The sequence below is a fragment of the Medicago sativa genome, chromosome 4 (genome assembly GCF_051527215.1).
Source record: "Medicago sativa cultivar Bolivia chromosome 4, Bolivia_mono, whole genome shotgun sequence".
NCBI classification, from domain to species: Eukaryota; Viridiplantae; Streptophyta; class Magnoliopsida; order Fabales; family Fabaceae; genus Medicago; species Medicago sativa.
Genome location: NC_140752.1, coordinates 13,207,960 through 13,214,553, shown reverse-complemented (window position 1 = coordinate 13,214,553; position 6,594 = coordinate 13,207,960). Strand labels below are relative to the sequence as shown.

The following is a 6,594-nucleotide window of genomic DNA, read 5'->3' as shown; positions in this document are numbered from 1 at the left end:
CCTAAACCACCAGAAACATGAATTCATCATCCAAATTCACAATTCCTGTGTCAATTAACATGAATACATAGCCAGAAAAAGCAACAGAATCGTTTCTTTGAAAAATCCAGCTCTCAGAGATCTACGATCTTCATCATCGAGCATTTGCTTTCGCAATTCAAGCACCGGCTCAATCGCGAAGTACGAGAGCCAATACGATCACGAAAGTGAGTTTGAAGAAGAGAAGAAGAGAAATCAAAGAACCAGAGAGTGCGAAGAGTGAGAAGACGAAGAGAGCTTCGATTTATTTTCGAAGTTCGAATCCAGAAAGTTCATCAGAGGCAAGAAGAAGATATCAGATCATCTTCTCACCTTTCTTTCGTTGAACCTCCAAATTCCAGCAGGTAAACCGTCAAACTCATCTTTCTCTCTTATAATCTCGTACTTTCTGTTTCTTACGAACACTTTCACGTTAGAATCAATGTAGATCGTAAAGAATCAGTGTGGTTTGAAACGTTTCGAATTGATTTCTTCAAAAAATATCAAGTTTAAAACGATTCGAACGTCTTTCTTCGAAAAACATCTGGATCGAAACGTTTCAAACGGTTTTCTTCAGAAAACATCAAGATTGAAACATTTCAAACGACTTTCTTCATAAAAATATCCAGATCGAAGCGTTTCAAACAAAAAATATCCAGATCGAAGCGTTTCAAACAACTTTCGTCAAAAAGCATCAGGATCGAAACATTTCGAACTGATTCCATTGAAAAAATGCTTAGATCGAAACGTTTCAAATGGTTTCCTTCAAAAAATAACAAAATCGAAGCATTTCGAATGATTTTTCTTCGAAAAGTATCAAGATCCAAAACGTTTTGTCCGATCTACGTTGATGTGTGGTTTAGTTGTGATATGTGGCTTGAATCCATGTGTATTGTGGGAAGGGAACGAGTTGAAGCATGGGAAGATGAGAGAACGAGAGAATGAGAGGCGGAGAGGATGAGAGAAGACGAACCCTAGAGAGAGAAGATTTAGAATGAATTTGGACCGGTCTTCCTGCTTTTATAGAAGAGTGAACCAAACCGGTTCGTCTGAACCAGTTTGGTTCACCTCCAAACCGGCCTCTTCTTTACCCATGACCGTTTGATCTGGTTCTTATTCATGTGTACGGTGCAGATCTAACATTGTTGTGTTCCTTCTTTAGCTTATGGTGTGCCACGCGCCCTCAATCCTTGGATCTAGGGTTTTCAGGATCCTGGATCAATCCAACGTCCCTGATACGTTTGGATAGTCCAGGATCCGTTTCCCCTTTGGGCCTGGACCTCTTTTCATTTTTCCTTCGTTTTTCTTGCTAATTGCACCATTGTGTCTTGCTATTTGTACCCCTGTCTCATTAAAAAAAATTATTAAAATTCCTAAAATTTTCCTATGTGTTTTAGTATATTTCTTGGTGTCTTTTTGAATGTTTTGCATAATAAAAATTGATAAAGATGTGCATGATATTACTTGAGATCAGTTTGTTTTTCTTGAGAGTTTTTGCTATGGTTTTGATGTGCTATGTTGTTAAAATGATACATGTACTTGTTAGGTAGTTTGGTGATGTGCTTGCCTCTGATTTGAATCTCTTTTCTACTGTTTGTGAATGTGATTTGTCAATTTCTTGTGTTACAAGTTACGTGGAAAATTTAAATGCCAAATATGCCTAGATATACCATAGATTTTGACTTGAATGTGTTCTTATAACTCTCATATTATTAATTGTGATAAAACCTTTTAAGAAATCGTCATGATGTGAGGATTATAGGTCATATACTTGTCTTGATATTGTGGTAAATTTTGGGTGAATTTAGTTACTTTTAGGTTAAAATTTCATTAACTTTTGCCAAGTTTTTTTTAGTATTTCTTTTGCTTATAACCTTCAATTCCTATTATTCCTTATGCCACTAACCATTTCATTTCATGTTTCATACTCCATAAAGCATCCCATACTTCATCCCCTTCTTCACTCTATCTCTTGCATTTTCAAGCTTTACCAAAACTTAGTATGTAAAGACCTAGGAGTTTTGTAATTTCTTTTATATTTTTAATTTCTTGCAAGACCATAGAATGTATCTAGGCCAATGATGTAACGGACAATGGACTCTAATGATGTACACCGACACAAGCACCGACACATGCACACACCCCACTTTAAATGTATGCTTAGAATATGCATGTTTAGATGTATGTTTAGGATTGTATGTTTAGATGAATGCTTAGGCTTTACACTTAGAAAAATCAACTTTCCAAAAAAAACTTGAATAACATCACTCAAATATTTTTCTAAATAAACCTTGGGATCAAAATCCCATTGTATTTTCCTTTTCTTTTCTTAAACAAAAACCCTTAAAGAATTTTGATCATACTTAGACTTTCTTTTGCAAAATGACTAATTCAACCTCACATTTTTCACAATCTTATGCCCTTGAGGCCTCTCTCTCTCCATTCTTCAAACTTCAATTTTCAAACTTAAGATCAACCAACAAAAACAAAAAACATTTTTTGGAAGAGAACTACGGTGGATTTGATCCCTTAAACCGGTACGTAGGCAAGGAACAAAATTCCTTCAATTCAAATAAAATAAAAATTCAAATGCTTTCTTCTCCCTCCAATTCTTCACTTAGAATACCTTTAGGCTTAATATCACTTTCAACATAGCATTTAAAAATAAAGCGCGCGCGTAGAAATTAAAGACGGTTCCTATAGGATACTATAGTCGTTATGGGTGCCTAACACCTTCCAGTAGCGAAAACAACTCCCGGACCTCGATTCTCAAGGGTTTTGCTTACTTTTTCCCTTCCCAAGAAAAAATAAGATATCACCGGTTAAAAAGGTTCAAACGTAATCAATGTTTGACACCCGAAAACCAAGATAAAACACTCTAAAAAGGAAAAAAAAAAAAAAACTATTATGCATTCTTCTGCATTGAAAAAAAAGTTGTTGCCACTGTTAATATAAAAATGGAAAGGGTAACAAATATCTTTAGGACACTCTTTAAGAAATCTAAAGAGGATGGCGACCGTAAAGATGGCGACCGTAATACTAAGTTTTTCCACGCATCGGCTTCAGCTCGAAAAAAGGTAAATCGAATAACCTCTCTTGATGATGCTGCTGGTAATAAAATTACTAATGAGCAGGATATGCAAGATGTGGCACGACATTATTTTGTAAACATTTTTCAACAACAAAATAGCAATTTCTCATCGGTTATTGATGTTATTAATACGTCTATATCTTATAACCATTATGACATGCTCACAGCTCCATTCACTAAGGCCGAATTTAAGGATGCTATTTTCTCTATGCATCCGGACAAGTGTTCAGGCCCTGATGGCAACAGCCCGGGTTTTTACCAGCATTTTTGGAATTTATGTAGTGATGATATTTTCAAAGAGTGTTGTTGTTGGTTAGACACTGGACAATTCCCCCCTGATTTGAATATTACTAACATTGCACTTATTCCAAAAGGTTCAACGCAGGTTAGCATGAAAGATTGGCGGCCTATTGCATTGTGTAATGTGTTATACAAAATCATTTCAAAAGTGTTAGCAAATCGTTTGAAAAAGGTGCTACCTCAATGCATTTCTGATAACCAATCCGCTTTTGTCCCGGGACGATCCATCCTAGATAATGCCATGGTTGCAATTGAGGTCTTACATTTTATGAAAGCTAAGACAAGAGGGGAAGATAGGTATGTCGCTCTAAAACTTGATATTAGTAAAGCCTATGATCGTATGGATTGGAATTATCTGCGGGCTGTTCTAAATAAAATGGGGTTTCATACTCGTTGGATCCACTGGATGTGTATTATTAGAATTATTAGAATAACATTGTCATTATTAGAATATTATTGTTATTATTAGAATATAATTGTCATTAAATAGTCATGATTGTATAGCAAATATACAGAGAAACTGACATTGTATATGTATCATTGAAAATCAATAGAAAGGCAAGGCCTATCATTCCAATATGGTATCAGTAAGCATAGGTACTGATCCTAAACCCTAATTGTGCCGCCGTTCTCCTCACATAACCGGCTGCACAACCTTCTTCTTTCTCTCATCTCACCCACGCTGTTCTGATCAGCTTTCTTTCTCTCATCATGTCTGCTGCACAGTCATCTCCCTCCTCCTCTCCCAAAAACTCTGCAACCATGCAGAATACCAATCCTCCCATTCATCCCGCATTCACCATCTCTAACATCACCAATTTTATCAAAATTACCCTAAGTATTGAAAAGGGTCAATACAACACTTGGTCTGAACTCTTCAAAATCCATGCCCGTGTTCATCAAGTCATTGATCATATCATCCCATCTGAAACCACATCATCTCCTAATCTCAAAGACACCGATCCAAATCTTTGGGCACGTCTTGATGTTGTTGTCCTTCAATGGATTTATGGCACCATTTCTGATGACCTTCTTCACACCATCATTGAGCGGGATTCAACCGCGGAAAATGCGTGGAACAGATTGTTCAACATTTTCTATGACAATAAAAATTCGCGGGCTCTCTACCTAGAGCAAGAATTTTCTAATGTCCATATGGAACAATTTCCTGATGCATCCACCTATTGTCAACATCTCAAATCTCTATCTGATCAACTCTCTAATGTTGGTGCTCCCGTGTCTAACGAAAGGCTTGTTCTTCAACTTATTTCTGGCCTAACAGATGCGTATGCTACGGTGGGTTCACAAATCCGTCATGGAGAGACTCTTCCACCTTTTTACAAAGCTCGTTCTATGATTATCCTAGAAGAAACGGCCAAAGCAAAGAAAGCAGCAAATTCCATCAGCAACTCTGCTTTCGTATCATCTCTTGATGATAACGCAACCTCAGCAACTCCCTCTCAGCAGCGCAACCACCGTAACAACAACAACAGTGGTGCTGGTCGCGGTGGCCGAAACAATGGTCGTGGTGGACGTGGCAGGGGTAGAAACAATGGTCGTGGTGGAGGTCGTTCCCAGCCTCAGCAACATCAGTGGCCTCAGTTTCCCTCTCAGCAACCTCAGTGGACCACTCCCACATATCCCAGACAGCAGCAGCAGTGGGCATATCCATGGCAGCCATGGGCCACTCCACCGTGTCCATATCCGACAACCGGTGCTCCCCATCAACAAACAGGCATACTAGGTCCTAAACCTCAGCAAGCTCACATGGCAACTGCTCCACCTCATATGAACAGTCAGCAAGGCTCATCTTATTATGCTCCGACTGACATCCAAGCTGCTATGCATACTCTCTCCATCTCTCCTCCTGATGATCAATGGTATATGGACAGCGGGGCGACTTCTCATATGACGGGCAATGGAGGTAATCTCACATCTTATTTTAATATGAGTAATAATATTACTGTTGGAAGTGGTCATCATATTCCTGTAATTGGTTGTGGTAATGCATCTTTACCCAATTCCCTAACCTTGAACAATGTTTTGCATGCACCAAAACTTATCAAAAATCTTGTTTCTGTCAGAAAATTTACAATCGATAATGACGTTTCTGTTGAATTTGATTATCTTGGTTTTTCTGTGAAGGATTTCCAGACAGGAACGCTTTTAATGAGATGTAATAGTTCTGGCGACCTTTACCCTATTCCCACAAGACCAAACACAACAGCACTACCACCATCCGCCTTTGCTGCTTCATCTAATGAGTTATGGCATAGTCGTTTAGGACATCCAGGAGCTCCTATCTTAAATTCTCTTCATCGAAACAAACTTTTGCTATGTAATAAGTTTCGAAATGATTTCTTTTGTCACTCTTGTCCACTTGGGAAACAAATAAAATTACCTTTTTATAATTCATTGTCAGTTACTTGTATGCCTTTTGACATTGTTCATAGCGATCTTTGGACTTCTCCGGTATTAAGCTCCGGAGGGCATCGTTACTATGTCTTATTTCTTGATGATTTTACTAATTTTTTGTGGACTTTTCCAATCTCAAACAAATCACAAGTACATTCCATTTTTTTTACAATTCCGTGCTCACGTTAAAACACAATTTGAACGTGAAATAAAATGTTTTCAATGTGACGATGGCAAGGAATACGATAATGCTCTTTTTCATAAGTTTTGTGAAAAAAATGGAATGTCTTTTCGATTCTCTTGTCCTCATACCTCCCCTCAAAATGGAAAAGCCGAAAGAAAAATTCGTACAATCAATAATATAATCCGAACCCTCCTTGCCCATGCTTCTATTCCACCAGTTTTCTGGCACCATGCTCTTCAAATGGCCACTTACCTACACAACATACTTCCAAACAAGAAACTCACTCTCCAGTCACCCACCAAAATTCTCTACCAAAAAGACCCGTCTTATTCACACCTCAGAGTATTTGGATGTCTTTGTTATCCATTAATTCCGTCCACCACTAGGAATAAACTCCAACATCGGTCTACACCATGTGTCTTTCTAGGATATCCGTCTAACCATAAAGGTTATAAGTGCTATGAATTGTCAAGTCGTAAAATCATTATTTCTCGGCATGTCATTTTTGAGGAAAATATGTTTCCCTTTTCCACCATGAATGCTCCTACAAAGACTGACTATAACTTTTTAGATGATGGCATAATCC

The 6,594-nt window shown here is 37.9% G+C and overlaps 1 long non-coding RNA gene across 1 annotated transcript; it reads left to right on the top strand.

The window, feature by feature from the left end:
• Window positions 1–5,040: 5,040 nt before the first annotated feature.
• On the top strand, window positions 5,041–5,910 carry LOC146926458 (uncharacterized). Its single transcript, XR_015008126.1, has 2 exons — window positions 5,041–5,333; window positions 5,555–5,910. It is a non-coding gene; the product is annotated as an uncharacterized LOC146926458 (long non-coding RNA).
• Window positions 5,911–6,594: the final 684 nt, after the last annotated feature.